The sequence below is a fragment of the Notamacropus eugenii genome, chromosome 6 (genome assembly GCF_028372415.1).
Source record: "Notamacropus eugenii isolate mMacEug1 chromosome 6, mMacEug1.pri_v2, whole genome shotgun sequence".
Lineage (NCBI taxonomy): Eukaryota > Metazoa > Chordata > Mammalia > Diprotodontia > Macropodidae > Notamacropus > Notamacropus eugenii.
This window is the reverse complement of record NC_092877.1, coordinates 198,847,700-198,869,491: the sequence shown is the minus strand read 5'-3', so window position 1 is coordinate 198,869,491 and position 21,792 is coordinate 198,847,700. Positions and strand designations below refer to the sequence as shown.

The 21,792-nt window shown below is 35.5% G+C and overlaps 1 long non-coding RNA gene across 1 annotated transcript; it reads right to left on the bottom strand.

Moving 5' to 3' along the window:
- Nucleotides 1–413: 413 nt before the first annotated feature.
- On the bottom strand, nt 414–20,500 carry LOC140511174 (uncharacterized). Its single transcript, XR_011969457.1, has 5 exons — nt 20,392–20,500; nt 19,617–19,734; nt 14,515–14,644; nt 11,899–11,966; nt 414–2,256 (listed from the first exon to the last, which is right to left on the bottom strand). It is a non-coding gene; the product is annotated as an uncharacterized lncRNA (long non-coding RNA).
- Between the last annotated feature and the right edge of the window lie 1,292 nt (nt 20,501–21,792).

Here is a 21,792-nt window from a genome sequence, read left to right as displayed (position 1 = left end):
GTTTGTTCAAAAAGTATTTCTATGAATTTTTAATCTGTTTTTCAAGCAATCTGAAAACATTTTTCATAATTCTTCCATTTGATGAAGAGATATTCACACACACATATGTGTGTATATGCATATACACACATATATGCTTATATGTATATATATGTACACATATATATGTATATACATATATGTGTGTGTATATATATATATATAAAATAGCACCAAATTTCTTCTCAACAGCTTTATACTCAATGTGTCCTTTCTGGAGAACACCAAGATTTGTTTATTATCATCATTCATTTATTCAATTTGACATGCAAATTTAAGCATGAAGATTTCTGTTTATAGTATTCCTTGATGTGCATTAATAATTGCATGCTCATGAAGTACCAATACTATTTCAGTATTATTGGAGAACATTTCAACAACAAGTAGTTCTTTTATTTGCTTTTATGGGAGCCATATTATTTAACATCTTTTATGTACATTAAGGGATTAATGCAATGTTTTGTTACAAGTCACAAGTTACAAGTGACATGAAATCCAAGCTCAAATCTATTTAGGAGTGTTTAAGATGGATGTAAATCTAGGCAAATTTATAGTAAACGTCAACTATCACCCTGAAAAATGTTATACTTTACATTTACATTAACATTTACTGACATTAATACATTGATTAATAAAATTGATCATTTATTTAATAGAGAATAGTTTTCCACATGGATATCATACAGTCTAGTTTTCTTTCTATTCTTGTAGTATATGACTAAGCCATGAGTGCAGAACAGAATCAAAGGCTTTGTGATAATCAATAAAGATGGTGTAAATTCTGTGGCAATTTTGATTGTCATTTTCAATAATCATTAAGTTAATAATGAGTTGCTCTTTATAATCCCACCTATGCCTTAATCCAGTCACTGATATGGCCATAGTAAGGAAAATGCTTGGGGTACTTTATTAATGATCTCCCAATATTGATTATATTTAAATCTTGTAAGTCAACCAGATGAGGAGGGAAGGACCAAGGAAAAGAAGAAGGAATGACTGAAGGGATGTAGAGGGACAAAAATGGAAGAAGAGACTATAGAATGACAAAGAAGCAAAGGAAACAGTTGGAGAGACTGAGATGGAAAAACAGAGACAAGAGAAAAATATATAAAAAGATAGAGACAAAGAGACACAGGGAAACAGAGAATGAGTGTAGTCTCAAGCTTTAATCTATAGGTATGGACCAATATATTTTCCACAGTTGTGTGGTCAATTGTGTTATGGTAAAAACTAAATCAGAATGCAATGAAAATTAGCTTCTTTTTATATTGAAAGAAAACTCATTAAATAATTATAGAGAACAAACAAAGATTTAAAGGCAAGGTGATGTCAGTTCACTAGGTCATGAAAAGCAGAGGAAAATAAAGCAATTTAGAGGTGTTAAATTCACCATCTCTCAGTAGCAGTGACAGTCAAGAAAATAGTAAAAATTTTTTCTGGCCACTCATTTCCTTTGTTAGTGAGCTAGAAATGGCTAATTGCTAATGATTGTACTTAGTTCAGAGCATCAATACCCTTCACTGACAGAGAGTGGCCATTGATGCTGGTATGGATATGCAATCCTTTGTTTACTTTCCTCTTCTTGGAGTTCACAAATCCCTGGGCTTCTTCATCTCAAAAGACTTATGTCTCTCATGATCCTTCAGTATATTCACTTAGGAAAAACAACACTTGCCATCAGCACCTTTGTTGGTAATGGGGTAGATTCTTAATATAGGTACCTTATTGAATAAAAAAGTGAGATTAGTTTTGCACGATCTATTCTTGAGGGCTCCATACTGGGTTTTAACAATCATTATTTTTGTTTAGAGACGCTCAAAAATCATTGCCTGAAGAATGCCTTTGATAATTTTGTTATGAATAAAAATCAAATTCAATGGTCTCTAGCTGGAAGAATTTGTCCTGTTCATTAAAAAAAAATTGGGACATTTACCCTTCCCAAGTCCAACATTTTCCTCAATTTCAAGGTCCTTCAAAGGTAACAGAAAGGGTCTCATTATTCATATCTGACAATTCTGTCAGTCCTCAGGAATGTAGCTCATCTGGATTGGTGAGCTTAACTCAAGATGCACTCAGTCTATATCCACTTTACCTTGGGTGTCAATTCCTGCTAAATATCTTTGTTCTAGGCTTTGAAGTCCAAAGATAAAGTGTTCCTTCAGATATGGATGATAATTCTCCTTTAACTTCTTACTACATTTATCTTCTTTTTTTCTCCTTGGAGAGAGTGAAGGGGTGTGGGAAGGGCAGGAGGAAGGAAGGAAAAGGAAAGAAAGAAAAAGAATTATTTTTATTAAGCATTAAGTATTCCTGGGCATTTTGCTACATGCCCAAACAAATATTATCTCATTCCATTCTCACAATAAATTTGAGAGTTAAGTGTTATTATTACTGAAATTATATATCTCAGGAAACTGAGTCAGAGGTTAAGTGACTTGTCTAGGGTCATACAGCCAGTTAACTGAGGCCAAATTTGATGTCAGATCTTCCCAACTCCAGACACAGAATTCTATGCATGGAACCTCCTAGCTACCTCTGAAGTCTGTTCTCAGAAATATCTCAAAATAAAGCATAAATATTTTTATGCAGGCAAATGAAACAACAAATTCCTAATACTAGCACATTTCTGAAAAGCAGAAATTCTCAACATCTATCTTAGTAACAATTTGTATTTTCATTAATTTCCACGAATCTAATTTGTGTGCCTCTGAATTTGATCCTCCTAATGGCAACAGGTATAAAAATATTGTTTTCAGCATAAAAGAGAATGAGCCTCCAACTCTATTCATTCATTTTTATATTTAAGGAGGGATGGCAGTATAGTCATTTTGCTGAGTATTATAAAATATACTTTGTTAATTGTAAGATATGAAATCTTCAGGTATTTTTTTTTATTTGCTTCAATGTGGAAATTTGTTTAAATATTGTTAAAAATACAAATAGTATAAAAATTAAATGTTTTGTTCACATGCAAAATCCATCCCTCAGACCTATGAAGAGCAATATTACATTACCAAAAGGTATATTCAATTAGGTATCTGAAAGAGTAAAGTACATCATAATTATCATCCCTCCTTTTGAAAACTGTTAGGACAGCTGAAACTGTGACTACGCCTTCCTACTTATTGCAGAAAATACTCAGAGAAATCAGTGTTAATACCTAAGCATACAAATGCCTACAACATGATCTTGCATTGGAAATATAGGGTTGGCTGTGGCAATATGTTATTAATAAAGCCTCTGATATCCCTTGAAGTAGATGAAGAAATTTTGGTGATATAACAACAGTAAAAACAACATGCTATTTTCATTACTATGAGTATCATCAACATTGTGAAAGGGGGCAGAAGAAATGTTTTGTTAAAGGGAATGATGGCAAAATTCTGATATAGTTTCTGTAAGCTATACCATGCTACAAAGCACAACTATGTTTTTGGTTTTCATTTGCTTGAAATGGGAGAATATGTGTGGTTCTATTTAAGACCATTACTTGATTCAGCAGTTCTGAATTCCCCAGAGAAGAGATGAAAATGCAAAAAGTCATTTTCATTATGCAGTGTCCTGTAGTTATATCATCAGGTAACTTTGATACAAATATTATTTTTTTGGATTATGGAACAAAGGCAATACTGGATTCTTATAATATTAAAAACAGATATACTGCAATGTACCAGGAATTTTTCTCTCATTCATTTGAAGTTATGCCCTACCCTCATAAATCAAAAACTCATGCAAGTCATATTTTCAGCATGTGCAGATATGGATACAGGGTATTGTTCCTTTCTCCAATAGATTAATTTGCTAAAAGAACATTATAAATGTTGATACATTATTTTATCTTGAGCATGTTACTGCTCATTGTAATAGTGAAAGTGATAATGTCACTCAGAAATTTTTGAACGACTATACCCCCAAATTAGTGATTGATGTCAACCTTAAGAGATATCATTAGTGGAGTAGTCTGGTAATATTAGGCTACTACCATGATGAAATATGGTGGTCCAGAATGATGGAGGAGGTAATTCTTGCTTTATGCTATTTTGGTTATGCATATATAATTGTGTTTAATTCTGGACATGACATTTAAAGAAGGACATTAAGAAACAGGAGCATGCTCAGAGGGATACAACTCAACGTAAAAATATTGAAAGTCTCTTTTGTGAATGTTGGTTAAAAGCAGTAGGAACATTTAACCTGCAAGAGAGAAGACTCAGGAGAACTAATAATGCTGTCTTCATATATTTGTAGAATTGTCACATGGAAGAGGCATTAAATTATTTCTACTTGGTCATACAGGACAGAAACAGAAGAAGCTGAAAAATAACTTGTGATAGCCATTCCAGCTCTAAATCTATGATCTAATGAATTTTCAAGAGTGGCTGATTGTGTCTCAAAATAATTAAATAAATTATTAAATACTGGATCAGTCTAAAAGTAGTGTGCTTTCAGACACGTTGTGTTCCTTGTTCATTAATTTCAGTAATGTGTGACTCTTCATGACCCCATTTGGGGTCTCTTGGCAGAAATACACTGGAGTGGTTGTCCATTTCCTTCTCCAGTTCCTTTTACAGATGAGGAAACTGAGGCAAACAGGGTTAAATGACTTGCCCAGGGTCACACAGCTAGTGTCTGAGGCGGGATTTGAACACAGGTCATCCTGACACCATACATGGTGCTCTATTCACTGTGCCACCTAGCTGCCCCCATCTGAGCTGAATGACTGCTTGTCAAGGTAGGTGACCCTTAAAATTCATAGATTCCGTGAGTTAGATTGGTATTAGCTCTTAGAGTTCAGCTCACTCCTTTAATGATGAGTAAATAAAAGACCCAGAGAGGTAAGTGGTATTGCTTAAAGTCTCAGAAATAAAAATTGGCAGAGATCAGGCATGGACCCAGATCCGGTGACTTCAAAACTTTGACATATTACCTTTCTCACGTTCTATGCATATTTTTTAAAAAAATTCAAACAAACAAACAAAAATATTCAATTACAGACCCTATAATTTACTTTGATGGTAAATGTGAACTTCCCCCACAAAATGAAAAATCCATCAGCCTATATCTTCAGGGTTATAATATACTAATCAATTATGTCAGTAGACAGGCTTATGTAAAGATCTGTGCATTGAAATTTATCTAAATTCTGATTACAATGTATAATCTCATCCAAAATCAATTATTACTGCTATTCCAATAATGCAGACAAAATATTAGCACAAGAATGTTTGGCTTTTCCAAGTACGTAAAAACATAGCCCTAGTTTCTTTCCACCAGTTGAAGTATATTGACTTTAGATGCTAGGTCCTTTAAAAGGAGCTTAAATCAATCACTTCTGCCTTGTGTGAGTCTAATAGAAAACTGAAGTTAAAAGTTCCATTTGGTTTTCGATTTCTTGGAGTTCAAGTGTCCTTTCTTATAAAAAACTTATTTTCTCTTTAAGAGGAGACCTAGCTATTCTTAGTGTGCTCCTTTTTTATTGAATGTTCTGCTCTGAGAAGTTACGTATAAAGTAAGTTGTGCAAATTGAGCCATATTTTAAATGAACTAGAGGAGTTTGACAAGCAAAAGTATCACATGGGGAATCTTTGTTTAAAATGAATAATGTTTTTCTATGTACCTTTTGCCTAAATCTAGTTTTTTTTCCTATTGAATTGTTTTAAAACTAACTACCCTTTGATGCCTATTTCTCTACAGATATTTTTGTCTACTTTCTACGTGATTTAATCCTGATTTCATCTTCCCTCAGTTATGTTTGTTAATATCCTCTCACCAAATGTATGTTCCCATCCATTTGCATGTATATTTAACACTTGAATTTTGGGACTATCTGTGCCTCCTTTGTCCCCTTGGTGACCTTGGGTTCTTGAAGCTCTCCCTTAGGTAGAAGGAAAAGTCCGCTTCAGCTATTGATGATCACTTAGTAAAAAACAAGAAAAGGAAAAACCCTCATAATTTACCAATATGGACAAAAAAGTCCAGACAAATAAAATAACTGGCCCAAAGTCTTACAGAGGGTAAATAGTAGAATCAGTTTTCAAATACAGAGTATCCAACCTCAAATCTGGCCCTCTTATTGTCTTTCTGAAGGGAACAAGAACCTTCTGTAAGAAAGGTCAAAGACACAACATTATAATAAGTGCATGTCTCAAGGAAAGACACCTAGATATGACTCACTAAGATAGATAACCAAAAATTTATTACATCCATTTTGATTATAACGGAGGTTATCAAAGGTGTACCTTGGCTATAATACTTCAAGTACCAACCCTTTTCTTCTGCTTTAGTTTTGGTGAGATGTTGATTTCACTTAGAGTAGAAGAATACTCAAGAAGTATTTTTAGGGGTGGAGTGAAGGAGGGTAGAAGGTGAATTAAATTTGTAAATGCCTACTTACCAGATGTAACACAAATGATCTAGAAGTATTGAATATCAGTTCCAAAAGTTTATCAGGAACTTTTTGGTTGTTTGTTTTGAAGAACAAAATTATACAATATGATTTGAAGCATATATCAGGGTGAAAGTATATGATTTTTGTGCAGTTTATCAGGATTGGGGCACAGTATCACTCAATTTATTTTGTTAATGCTGATAGCTATTGAATAACATTTTGAAAATTGTCTTCATAATATATATATATATATATATATATATGATAGGAACAAATGAAGATATTTAATTGATATTTATGGGCAATTTCTTATTTCAAAATACAGAAAAAAATTGTCATTTCTTATATTTCCATTTTGTAATCCCCTATTTCCAAACCTTTTGCTTACTGTTTTTTAAATATTAAGAGTCAAAGAAAATCTGTTTTGGCCATAATGATGGCTTCCTTTGATTGCTTTTTTCATCCAATGAGCCAACTTTGGCTTCAGGATGCTAGAGCAATTAAAATAGGTACACTGGTAACAAAGCATAACAATACTTAGTTCAGTGCATTCTACACGGTTACATCAAGCAAGAGTCTTATAACAGATTCCAAGATGGGTGCAGTGCCTCTGCAGATAATTAAGTGTTTTGGTGGGAATTTGTCCGAAGACCTGATATACAATTAGACAAATGTGTTCACATATCGTGTTTCACTGAAGACTGTTGGAGCCTTCTATGCTTGGCAATGGGTCCTGATCCTAAATGCTTTTATGCCTGATTAATTGTCAATATTAGGCAGGAGTTTGCTCATTAGCTCCTTGCAGGGCACATTTCAGACTGCAGTGAGCTCCATTTAGAAATGATATGCTAACAGTTAATAAACGGCATTGTCTATATTTTGTGTGAACTTCATTTAGCCAAATGGACATAAGAGGACGTTTTCTAAATGAGTGGAATACATGTAAATTATTCCCTACTATATAAAAATTGAAATTGCTAGTGCCTTTAAATTGTTAAGGTCTCTTTAGTTAATTTTAAAGGAAGAAGAGGAAAGAAAGGAGGGAGGAAAGAAGGGAAAAGGAAGGTGATGAATGGGAAAGAAGTGAGAGAGAGATGAAAAAGGAAGGAGAAGAAAGGAAAGGAAAGAAGGAGGGAAGGGAGGAGGAAAGAAAGGAAAGAAGAGGTAGAAAAGAAAGGAGAGAAGGAAGAAAATGAAAGGTAAGAAGAGGTGAAGAAATAAAAAAACATTAATAACGTTTGTGCTACATTTTAGTCTTGCAATATGCACATCAGCTACTTTAAATCATAACCATACTGATGAGTTAAATTGGCATCACATTGAAGAAAAGGAGGCAAATTAATAAACATTTTGCCTTTCAATAGACTAATTTTGTACATTCATTTTCTTAGACCTTAGTAACTAACTCAACAGCTCTCTGAAAATTAACTATATTTTACTGCACAAATAATGTATTTAAAAAATAACTCCATTTGTTTTTCACCAAACCTGGACATTATGCTACTGGAAGTTCAGTTCTGTTTTGTTTACTAGAAAATCTATCAGATCCCTCCAACACAAGGTTTTCTTTAACAATCTGATTCCCTCTGTGCATTTTTCAAAAGCACAAATTGGAAAGCACTGTCAAAAGAACTCAGAACAGGGGACTTACAGAGGGTTTCTATACATAAGTTAGTGGACTATATCTGTAACACTGTAACCAGGTCAGTGCTTATGCTGAGCACAAGACCAAATCCAGTAAAAAGAGAAAGAAAAACATAACTTCTTCAGAAAATTCTCTAGGCTAACATAAAACAGAAATCTCCAAACCCTCCAAAGTGTCAGGAAGGATTATTGTTGTTTCCTTAACCACTTCCCACCCTCAAACATAGGAGTAAGTTCATATAGACAGCTCGTTGTGGCGTTTTAGATGTACCTGTGCCACAATGACTGCATTTCAGAGATAATGATGAAATAATTGCACTTTGAGGGCCTCTGGAGAAAGAAAGAGAGAGAGAGAGAGAGAGAGAGAGAGAGAGAGAGAGAGAGAGAGAGAGAGACAGAGACAGAGAGAGAGACAGAGACAGAGAGAGAGACAGAGAGACAGAGACAGACAGAGACAGAGAGACAGAGACAGAGACAGACAGAGACAGACAGAGACACAGAAACACAGAGACACAGAGACAGACAGAGAGACAGAGACAGACACACAGACAGACAGACACACAGACAGACACACAAACAGAGAGACAGAAACAGGCAGAGAGACAGAGACAGAGAGAGACAGAGACAGAGAGACAGAGAGAGAGACAGGGAGAGACAGAGAGAGAAGGAGGAGGATGAGAAGGAGGAGAAGAGGATGATGATGAAGAAACTAATGAAAAAATAAAGGAAAAGAGTGTCCAGTGCTAGCCTGGGCTCTGTGTGGAACTCATGTTGAAAAATACAGGGATAAAGAACAGCATTTTATTATTAGTTAGTACATATAAAAACATACACACATATATGCTTATATGCATATATAATATGCACATATATGTATACATAAACTTTATATGAAATAAATGAATCTTCAGTAATTATGCAGAGGAAAAAACCACTAGATAATATTATTTGGTCATCTACAGTTAGCACCCCCTCTGCTGCTCCTCAAGGTGTTTACTCTTCCATTTGAGTTTCTACCCAGGCAAATGATAAAAGTCAAAAACTAATTTCCAATTATCTCTGGAGAAGGATAAAAGGACAGCATGACTCAGTAGTCACGCATGTACAGTGCTTGTGGCATTTAGAGGACAATTAAAAACCAAGCTCCCCCCTAGCAGCCATGTGCATGAGGAGAGAAGTCACATCACGGAGGGTGTCTGACAAGTCTCAGAAAGACACAAAGAAAGAGACAAAAGAGTGATTTACTTAGTTAAAAGATCATTCTAAATAACTTATTTTTATATGTCAATAAGTCCATAGATGGGGAGGAAAGTATTGCTGGGGAGTCATACTACTGGAATAGAAATAAAACAAGCTGTGAAGACAGGAAATATTGGTTCAAATCTTACCTCAAACATTTATTAACTCTGTGACTCTGGGAAAATCATTTAATTTCTCTATGCTTTGTTAGATTAGATTGCCTATAAAATCCACTTCAATTATAAATCTGTGGTTCTATGATGTGTTAGCTTGTGCTACACACAGATTATATTTTCTGTCTCAAATCCAAAGCATATACAGCATATAAAGAACAGGCAATTTAGTTGATCTATGAAAGATAAAATACAAGAGTTTTTCACTAATCATTTAAGATTTTGATTAGTCATCATTTAGGTTTACACGGCTCATTCCCAATACCAGATCATAGATTTAGACCTGAAAGGAACTTTTTAGGTTATGTAGATTAACACTCTAATTTTACAGTGTACAGGTGAATGATGATTGCATAAATTTATTAAATCATTACATGCCATTTAGAATGATAGAATTCTATACTCTGATATCTTAACTAGAGGGAACACATTTACCAGCCAATTACAGGCTTTAGGTTAAGGTCAGAAAAAGTCCTTGATCAAGTGGAAAAACCCTGCACAGGAAGAGTGTTCCCATTAATTGAATAAAGCTTGGGAATGTTCTGTGGGACTTGTACAAAAGCAGAAATTGTTTCAGAATTAGGGAGATTTAAGCAAGTAGAGAGGAGAGAGTGTTCTGACTAAACCCCTAAGAAGAAATGAACTGGAAAGAGGGCTCATTCTAAATTTGAGAGATCCAGAAGACTTTTCATCTTCCCATCAGTATCACAGTAACACCCCTCAAAACAGCTGACTGTGTTGTCTATAATGGGATCCAAAGACAACCTCAACACGAATTCCTGATTCAACTAAGAGCTCAGTCAGAAATCCATACCGTACCTGGAGGGGGGATAGTATATCTCAACAATTTCAACAAAAAAAAGAATTTCTAGGAACTCTGAATTACTTCTTTGTCACATGTGCTCTAAGTTTGCTCCAGATTTTCCCTGGACTATGAGAATATTGGTAGGGGTGTATTTTACAGAAATTTGGGGGAGATATTTTGTACCAATGTACAGTTCCTTGTATACTATAGATACCTAATTAATGCTTGTTGATTGAATGAATAAAAAACCTTACTACCATTCAGTAATGATTATATTATATATAACAATTAGTATAATTTAATTAAATATATTTAATTATATATTATGTGTAATTTTATATTAATTATAAATAAACCATATTAATACATATGATTTACAATGACCTTTTATTGTCTGGAATATATCTAGACAGATATAATGTAGAAAAATAATGAACACAGCTATGTTAAATTACATGAATTTTCTCCATGAGATACCTCATTGGGACACTTCCTCTTTGTTTTACTTTCATTCTAGAAGACACAGGTCTCTTGCTTTCCAATCTATTCCGCACACAAGACGGCCCACCATTGTAGCTACACAGAAAGCTTACATGGCAATGATCTGGACAATACCTCTGCCAAATCCTGATGGGGCAATTGTGTGGCCTCTAAGAGTATAATTTTCTCATCCATATTCTACTTCTAAGAGATCAACAATTGATACACAATCATTTGCTTCTTTTCCCTGTTTAATATGAAGAAACTTGGACCAAGAAGCTTTCCCCTCAGTTATACTGCCCCCCTATTCCCTCTTCACATATACCTAGATATATTGTACTGAAATGATCATTATTCCAAGGAGATTTGCTCATGTGAGATTCCTTGTGCACATCAACAAGCATTTTTAGCTCTAGTCAGCACAGGTTTATCATTCCATGAACCTGGTATGCTCATATTATTCCCTTCACATAGAACGTCCTTCACTCTCCTCTTGTTTATTGATATACTACCCTATCAAGTTCTAGTTCAAAGCCTACTTCCTCCACGAAGCCCTTCCTGACTACTCTCATGAATCATATTTCCCTCTAAACTCACACAGAACATAAATGGCACCACTTCATTTATAACATCATATTCTGGTTTGTATTTTCTTGTTGTTTCATATGAGCTAGTCTTGTCTCCAGCTAGACTACCCTTGAAGGGAGGGAACAGTATCTTTTCTCACTCATATTGCCAAGCACATGAAGAAGAATGTAGGAAATGTCTAGTGATTGATTTGTAGTCATGTTTGGTCAGATGATATATTTATTGGCAGGTACCTTCATGGAACTGCATTACATAATAAAAAAAATATCGTGAGGTAGATATCATGGTGTAGTGGAAAGAATTTTACTGTTATTCAGTTGTTTAGTCATGCCTGACTCTTTGTGACTTCATTTTGGGATTTTCTTGGCAAATATACTATAATGTTTTCCTATTTTCTTCTCTGACTGATTTTACAGATGAGGAAACTGAGGAAAACAAGGTTAAGTAACTTACACACAGTTACATAGTTAATAAGTGAGGCCAGATTTGAACTCATGCCTTTTTGACTCCAGATCTAGTGCTGTATCCATTGAACCACCTACCTTGAACTCAGAAGACTTCCTTTTAAGTCCTGTCCATTCCATGAAAATAAAGGAATTTTGTCAACTGCCTGGTAAAAAGAAAAGTTATATTGACAAAATGTAAACTTCATTCATGAAAAAAATAAAGAGAATAAAGAGTTGAATATAAGGATTTGGCATGTAATAGAAACAAATATTAAATATGAAGCTTGGGTTAAAAAAATCAATCATCACTTTAAAGGTAATATGATTGGGCAACAATTTATGAAAAAAAACCTAGGAATTTAGTGGACTAAGCATGAGTTATCAGTGTGACATGGCACCTAAAAGACCTAAAGTATTCTTCAATTACATGAAGAGAAGCATTTCTAGAATGAGAATAGCAATAGTCTGACTACTCTGTTCCCTGGTGAGATCAAACATGAAAAAATATATTCCTTTATAGGTTCTCTATTTTACAAAAATAATTGAATAAGCATATATATATATATATATATATATATATGTATATATATATATACATATACAGAGAGAGAGAGAGAGAGAGAGAGAGAGAGAGAGAGAGAGAGAGAGAGAGAGAGTGAGAGGAAGAGGGAGAGAGAGAGAGAATGAGGAATAAGATGATGAGGGCACTCAAAACTGCATTTCAGGATGAATTGAAGCGACTAAGAATGTAGAAACAGCAGAAGAAGTCACTTAATAATGCCAGGACAGTTGTATCTATTTTTTTTTTACAATCTACCATTTGGAAGATTGAGTAGACATCTTGGTTCCAGAGGACAGAATTAGGAATGTTTGGGAGTTATAGAAATTTGATTTGAGGATTCACATAAAGAAAAGTTTTTGATCTCTGAGGAATCTCTAAAGCTAAAATGGGCTCTATTGCATGATATAAAACATTTCATTTTCAGAGGTCTTTAAAACAAGGTGTAATGATAATTTAAATGGGAAGATCTTTCCCATTCATTAATAGGCCCATGTGACCTTCCTGGGTCACATGGAAACCTGAGCCACATGAGTCTGAGTCACAGGGAACCTGTGTTGGGAGGAGTTTGCTGAAAGTGTGCAACAGAAAGAGGCAGAGCTAGAGCAGAGGTGAGAGGAAATCTGTCAGAGTGTAGTCAGAGGTAGGAAGGATGCAGTCAAGCAGGCAGTTGGCTGGTGTGAGTGAAAGAGCTTGTTTGTGATTTTGTTTAAGGGAACCTGCTTATGATTTGTGTAATGGAGTTGGTTTGTGGGAAGCTTAGCAGGGGGAAGGCTTGGGATGGTGTTGTTCTCTGCATTGTTATTATGGTACTATAATGAATTTGGCTTTCTAGTGTCGGAATAAATATTTTAGTTCTGTTTTCCAGGTGGAGAGTCTCTTGTATTTTGTGATTCAGAATTGCACTGGGATATTCATGACTGCTGTAGTTAGTGGGAATATCACACTGGTGATACAAATGGTGATGGGAATGGGACTGTGAAATATCAGATCTTTATTTGGAGGCAGGAAGGCTTTAGAGAGTGAAATGCATATCCTAGCATGGAATAATTTGCCTTATTCTGCCCTAGCAAGAAAATGGGCTAAAAGAACAGGGCTCCATAAAAACTGGGAATCAAGGCTAGCAAAGAGAGAAGCCAGAGACTTAGAAAGATGTTTGCAGAGAATACCAATAGAACTAGGGAAAGAAATGATGAGGGTATGTAGGAAAGTCTGGGCCTTTAAGTCATCTCCTTATATGTAAAAGCAGAAACAAGCTGCTGGGAGAGAAAGTTCAGATGGAAACTGAGTTGGATGGTTTGTATGAGAAGCTTCTTATGCTGCAGCATTCCAACTTTCCTTTAGAAGAGCAAGCTAGAAAGTCTCAGGTGGTAGAAGAAAAAACTATTGTTAGTTTAGCTCACAAAAAGAAGCAAAAAAAGTAACAATGGAAAGGATATGTGGGTGGCTTCTCAGGCAGAAGCACAACAGGAGAATCAAGGTCACACAGTCTTTGGGGAGGTGAGTGAGGATTTTACTCAGCAGGAGATCACAGATATTTTGAGTTGGTTCCCCAAAAGGAGAAACAGCCAGCAGATTCAATGTCAGAATAGATTGACAAGAAAAAAATTGTCCACTGCTCTATTGAGAGCAGGGGTAGATTTTGGAAGAATAGAGGGCATTCCAAGTAATGAATTCTATAAAAGTATCGAGGAAAGAGGCTTGATTTTAGACTGATCAGGGAGATGAGAACTGTTTCTACAGATCCTCTTTAAACATTGTATCCCTCCAGTATTTGGGGTCAAAATGTCTAAATTTAAATTATGACTCTGCTGCTTATATTCTTTGTGACTTTTGCTGAGGCATATAATCTCCCTAAGTTCCACTTAACTCACTTTAAAGTGAAGGGGTTGCATCCAGTGCAACCCCTTTGGTTATATAACTAATTATTACAATTTATGATTTGAATTTCTAAAAGAATATAGATGTTGATATACTATTATCAAAAGAATAATAATCATTGATATTTATGTAGAGCTTAAACTTTAAAAAGCATCATACAAATAAAATTTTATTTGATCCTTAAAACAATCCCTTGAGGTAGATACTATAGGTATTATGATCTATATTTTATAGATACAGGAACTGAAGCTTACATAAGAAAAGTGATTTACCTGTGATAACAGTGTCAGAGGAAGAATTCCAACCCAGATCTTCTGAATTCTTAGTTCTGTGTTCTTTCCTGAATGCTAAGCGGCATCCCATGTTCTCCTAGCAAAAACTCTCTTCCTGAAGTTACAGCTTCTGCAAGAATATGTAATAAACAATGAGAAGGAAATGGCCTCATTAAAGCCAGATAGAGCAAAACTCTAATCCTATCCCCATGCAAATTAGGCTAATTTAACATCCTTGAGATTTATTTGAATCCGGGTGCTACGGACTCAAGCTCTTGACACCCCTGCCTGTACACCTGAGTACAAAACAGGCAAGAGTAATTCCAGGCACTACCAACCACTACAGACAATTCAGGCAGGGAAGCTTCATTCAGCTGAATCAACTGAAAATGTCACCAATGCATATCATCACTGAATATTTTTCTATAATGACTAAATAAATCTTCTTTTATTAACTGTTGAATGATCTATAAGCATCCCCTTTATTATAACATTATACCTAAAACTATCCAAGGCCTGGCTTTTCATGCCCAACCCAGAAAAATTGACATAGTCAGTAGGTTATTGGAACAAATGTGATTCTAAGATGCTAATGCTTTTCCCTAGGAAAGTCATGATGGGACCTGAAATAGTGTGGTGGCATTTGAGAAGAGTCAAGGAGGAACAAACAAGAAATGTTATGGGTGAAATCAACATTCTTTGTCAATTGGTTGCCTGTGGGAGTGATGAGAGGGGAGATCGAAAGGAAGCTGAAGAGTCCAGGATCACTCAGAGGTTTAGAATCTAGGGGACTAAGAGAATACAGTCTCCCTAGGTAGTGGGAAAGTTTGGAAGCAAAGTGGGTTTGAGGAGAAAAATAATTTTGATACAACAGTTAAATGTAACACAAGGGAAATAAGTGAGGTATGTGTGTATATGTGGAGGGAGGGAAGAAGCAGGAGGGAGAGAGAGAGGGATACACACACAGAGTCAGAGATAAAGAGAGAGACAGAGAGATGGAGACAGATAGAGAAACAGATGAAAGAGAGACAGAAACAAAGGGACAAAGAGACAGAGACAGACAGAGAGGAGAGAGACACAGAGACAGAGAGGGACAGAGAAAGAAATTGAGACATTGGAGGATAAAAGCATTTACTTGGTTTATTGTCAATATGGTATAGAGAAGGCATTCTTAACCTAGCATCTATGAATTAAAAAAATATTTACATAACAATATAAGGTTAATTTCATGTATGATCCTGTGTATTTTATCATATACATTTGAAATGTTATTCTGAGATGGGGTCCATAAGCTTCACCACACTACCTAAGGTCTCTGTTATACAATAAACATTAAGGACCCCTAATACAGTAGGAAAAGTCTCATTTGAAGTCAAAATACCTAAATTCAAATCCTGAATCTTCCACCTAGAATCTTTGTGATCTTTGACAAGGCATATAATCTCTCTGAGCTCTGCTTAACTCACTTATAAAATGAGGGGGTTGCACTGGATGACTAACACTCTTTTTAATTCTTGATTTATGTTCCTAAAATTTTGGAACATTCTTAGAAAAGTTAAACTTTTCTATGTAAATCCCATGTCCCTAAAGAATGATTCGTTTTCAAGACTGAAATTAGGTTCTTGACATTTATTATTATAATTAGCACTGTGATGATGATGATGATTTTATCTAATAGTATAACTTTCCTAGAGAACAGTATTCTTAAGATAGTAAAGGTTAAAATATGATCAGTAGAAAAGAAAAAAATGAAGCAAAGACACTTGGCTACTCTTCCTTTTCAACTCTTAGACTCTTTATTTCTGAAACTAAAGCAAAATAACAGTTTCTCTGTTCTCAAATGAATTCAGACATATGCATTTAGAATCATTTCAGTTGCAAGTGGTTACAGGTTCTGAGACAATCTCTGTGAGAGCCTTCTATATATCTTGGGTGGAAAAGAAAATAAGGGAATTTGGGGATCTATATACTAGTAGAGTACATAACGTTACAAGTGTATAGGGCTAAAGCTTCTTTATTTATGGATCCATCTACACCTCTTACCCAGCCCAGGTTACAACCCAACATATTAATATTCCCCAGGTCTTTGACCCTACTGAGGCTTGGCTGCTAGAGAGCTTTATATGTGTACTAATCGCTCTATTTTCTAAAAGTGTTTTCACCATGAAAGGCTTTCATCTTTTTTTCGCCTTTTCTTTTCTTTCCTCATGTTTCATTGTCTACTCTGAGTAGCTGAAGGGCGTTTCCCTTGGGAAGATTTCTCCCTTTCATTGATTAATTACATCCTGCAAAATGTACCAAATTTGTATACATCTGAGATTTAGTTGAATAACTTTGAAATGTAACCAGCAGCACAAATTCCTTTCAGAACATCACAAAGGCATCCAATATAGGAGAATGGATTGTGTTTTTTTAAATTTTGTTTATATAACCAGAGATGAAAAGTGTACCAGTGAAGAAATATATAAGACCACAATGTAAGCCTATTGTTTTAACCATTTTTAAATCATTTTCAATGCTTAAAATGACCAAGGTGGTTAAATTTTTTAAGCTTCATTTGAATATAAAATTTTATAAAAATAGTAAAATAAAAAAATACATGTGAAATTCCTATTTTTTTTATCCATTTAGCTTTTACTTACCACACAATAAATATGACTATCTTTCTGAACTTATAGATGGATTTTCACCCCTTTCCTGAATCCTAGTTCCTGAAAATAGTGGGGAAATAATTTGAATTCAATTATAACACTTTTAGTAGTACTTTCTACAGCATCAGATGTACCGTGGATTAAGTAGTAGGAGTTTATCATTTTCAACATAATATTGAATTCCTCTAAATGAATCTTTTACTTCTGTCTATCCAAAAGAGTTCGCCTGGCTGTTTTTAAATCCAGTAATATCATTAATATTTTCAAAGCTCATGTGGGAATCCTATTCTGGTCTCCGTTTCTACTGACATAGTCTGTAAGTTATTGAAACACGTGATTCTAGAATGCTACTGGAAAAGAATGGAATTCTGGATAATGTTTAGCTCAAACCTTGCAAGTTTTAGCAATTTCTTCTGAACTTGACCCTTCCTTGTCCCTAGGCTTTTATCCCAGTCATGAATTCCCATCTTATCCATGGAATTCCACCACTGTTGAGACTAAATGGACACATGGGTTAAAGCTGAGTCCTCAATTACTATTACTTAATGAAGCAATTCCAACTTTGCAATCATATTTTTAAGATTTGGGATTTAAAAGATATCTCCTAGATTTATTTTTTATATATAAAGAGAAGCATTGAGAGGATAGAGGACAGTAAGTCAGACTTGTAGTTTAGCACACCTGGGATCAAGCCACATCTGATATCTACTGGCTGTCTGATAATGGGGAAATCATGCTATTTCTCAATATATGTTGAGGTAGTTCCTTAAAACTTTAAGTTACAGAGGAATTGTAGATCAGTATTGGGAAAAGGAGTTTCCCCACCAGTGAATCCATGAATTTACAGAACAAGACATCTTGTGTTCTTTCTTCCCTAACCTTACTCTCCAAAGGATCACGTATTTGCACTATTTTTTGTCCATCTTAAGAAGTGGTTACAGACATTTTAAGTAATATAGGCTTACAAGAGAAGGTATAATTCAGTACACAAATTATAAGACTATAACCTATATAGCCTATATCACTCTTGCATTCTAGGTCTTTAAGACTAGAAGGAACCTTGGAGCCAAACCCTCATTTTACAAATTAAGATACTGAGGTCCAAGAAAGTGTGACTTGCCCAAGGTCACACAGCTAGTGTCACATGCAAGAATTGAAAACAAGGACACAGAATGCCGAACCATGGTTCAATCCACTGGGGTTTCATTCTTCACAATCACCAACAAGAAACTTCATTTTATCTGCGACTCATTTGTGACTATGTTTTAGGCTGTGGGTAGTGAAGTAGTAGGAGAGAGAGTCAGAGAGACACAGACACAGAGAGACAGATGAGTCCATCAAAGGCTGTTTGGTGACATTATCTGCTTTTCCCAACAACCAGTATCCAAGAGCTGTCTCTCTAGATCCAGTGGAAATGACCTTTTCTTGGAACCATACATCGTGAATTTACAATGCTCTTTTCTTTGCCCAGACTCTAATAAGTTCTCTGTTTTAAGTTCTCTGTAGCATGTGTTGGATTTTTATTTGTTTGTTCTGTTTTCAGATGGGGTGTGGTTAAGGGAATGGAAAGGGCACAATAAAATTTTTGATATTTTTGGCAAAAACATTTTCCTACAAGATCTTAGCTGATCTAGCAATGCACATTTCCTCCACTTTATTATGATGATTGTGTGTCATGCAGGTAGATATTATAGCCATTCTCCCTCCCCTTACACCCCCCCCAAAAATAAACAAATCAAGTGAGGGAAATATTTGAAAGCGACATCAGTGTTGAAAGATAGTATTGCAAAGAATCCACATATCATCATTCTGCCATAACTTCTAAAACAAACAAAAATAATTTGCAATCAAACTATATCTCTGCATTTTTATTCTCCCAATCCTCAGAAAATTCAGCATCTTAAATTTTTAATGGCTCAACCCTAATCCTACCGGATTTTTGCTTTCACATTCTTAGCTTCATCTTCTTTAAATCAAGAACAAAAAGGAGTCCACTGGTTGTTTATGTTTGGACTGAAATTTTGGTGTTATTTCAGCATCTGAGTATTTGTGTCCAGCAGATTTTGGGCTTTGTGTACTGCTTGTCAGCCCTTAATTTTATCCTATGCTTTTAGAATAAAGTGCTTCTTCCTACAGATAAGATGTGTTTATTATATTCTGTGCTTTTCAAATTTTATAATAGCCAATAAGGGGCTGTCTTACTATTAGCTTCATGTCCCTTTAAAAAGTAGTTGGTGAGCCCCAGTATGAAGTCTAGGCTTATCAACAGGTGGGAGACAAATGTGTCGAAAGCTAGAGTTTTCCTCTTAGAGAATTTGCTAAATCAACTGTAGCTTTTGCATTTGGTTCTAGCCAGGAACAATCGCCAAGAAAAGATAATTCGGCCTTTACAACCAGTGTAGAAAGCTGAATCTGTCTCATTTTCAACATTAGGCAATACATGAAACCCACCTGGGGATCCTGGGAAAGCCTGTTCAATCTTCAAACTATGCTTCCTTGTGCTTTGCTCCTCTTACTGCCAGGCCTACATGAATGTCCAAAGGACATACAATCCCTCTACTTTTCCCACCTGTAATGAAATATATAAGAGCAAAAGGTCCATTAATATAGCTCAGTTACAATTGCTCTTAACCCATTACGCTTACATCAGTTAAAAAATTGGCTAAATAGTCTTTTCAACGCACATATGTGAACTGCAGATCTGGAAGTAATTTTCTTTCCCTAAATGCCACCACATAAACATAATATTTACTATCACCATACAAATATGAGCAAACAAGCAAAGATGATTTTCAAGAACATGTATCTAGAAGACATCATTCGGGCTCATTTTAAACCAAGGTCATGATAGCATGGATCTTTGCTTTTATGTGTGAGTCACAGAAGATTGTTGTCACATGCATGGACAAATGCTATTCTGATATCTGAAGCTTTTTGTAGAAGATAATTTCAAGTAAATGGTTGTTAGTATTAAAAATCAACCAACTGACTGACCGATCCATAAATGCATCCTGTGAGGTATATACCCCTACATTCACAGATACTATAGAAAAGACAAAGTTTCAAGCACATATCCATAGGAACCATTAGCTTTTCAAAAGGCAGCAGTTCTCTTCTGTCATTAATGACATGCGTAACAGTTTAATGTAATGCTACTTTTAATTATCATGGCCCTTTCTTTTAAATATCAAATTTCCCTCTATAAATTGTTCCGAGTTCTCTTTACAGTCTCATCTGTCACTGTAAATGTCATCACTTTATTCCTCCTTTGGATGCAGTGACAGGCCCACTCTTATCCCCAGCTTTATCTCTTTTTCCATCCTTTATTGTACTACAAAGATCCCTTTTTCATAGTTTACAGCTGTATCCGCTTTCCACACGTGGCAAATGATTGCCTCGGTAAAGGTATTTTCTGTTTCAATCTTGCATTTTCCCAAGGGAGAACAAAAGGGACAAGCTTTCTGGAGTTGGTTTCACTGAGAAAATTGTTTAGAATTGCCTCATTCCTCAGCAGATTAACGAATGCATACAATCCCAGCTTAAGTGCTATTGTACAGCACAATTTGTCCATTATACTTTGTCCTTTCCATTTAGAAAACCCCTCACCAATTAAAGTAATACAGCCTTCCAATACCTGCTCCCAATTAAATCTGAGCCGTATTACCTGCCTTGATGCAGCTGGTCACAGATTCCTACCACTTACTAGCATTCATTAGGCCTATTCATTATCAAGGGGCTGGTGGCAGGAATTCAACCCACTGGCTTTCTTTCAGGGCCCACCAAAATTATCAGCTTTCAGCACAAGGTCCCAATAAGAACAGGATTAAGCATAAGGAGAGGGAGTTCATACAGTAGCCAAATATCATTGTTTCGACTTCGCTCATGTCTTCTCACCCTCAGCACACCAAGAGGCTACAATGCAGGTACAAAGGGACAGGGGCAATAATTGGAGGACGATAACTGTTTTTTCTTTCCAGCTCAAATGCAACTACCCCCATTTTGTTTCTCTCAGGCTTTCACTGTCCCCTTCCCCACCCCCTACCAAGTCTTCTAGTAGGGAGTGGGAGCACAGTAACTCCTCTTTAGAAATGACCAATAGTCAGCTCATTGATGTGCTCTGTGATTAAGCAGCAAGCATACCAATTTCAGGATAAACTACATTTCTAAGAAAACCACTTAAAAAACACAAAAGTTTAATATTCTTTCTGACAAAGCAGAAAAACAACAAAAAAGAAAATCTAAAAAGGATTGGGTGGGGTTGGGATGGGGAGGAAGGAAAGGGCAGGACAGTACCAAAAAGAAACTGTGATTTCATTCCCAGTGTGACATTAAGCTATGTTACTGGGTTCCCAAAGGTAAGATTTAGTTTCAGGGCACACAAAAAAGAAAACAAAAGAAGGAAAAATCCTAACCTCCTCTACTTGCAAGTCTGAAGACAGAAATGAAATAAACTGATGTCTCCTTAAATGACTCCTTGGGACCTTCAGGGCTCCTTTGCAGCTCAGCGCAATCAAGCAGATGCCAGAGGAGAAAGCAAAGAAGCACAGGCTAGAAGGGAGGGTTAGAACAGAAAAGAGTGGAAGAAAACAGAATGAGTCTATGCAGGTTGTTAATTAATAGGAGGTAT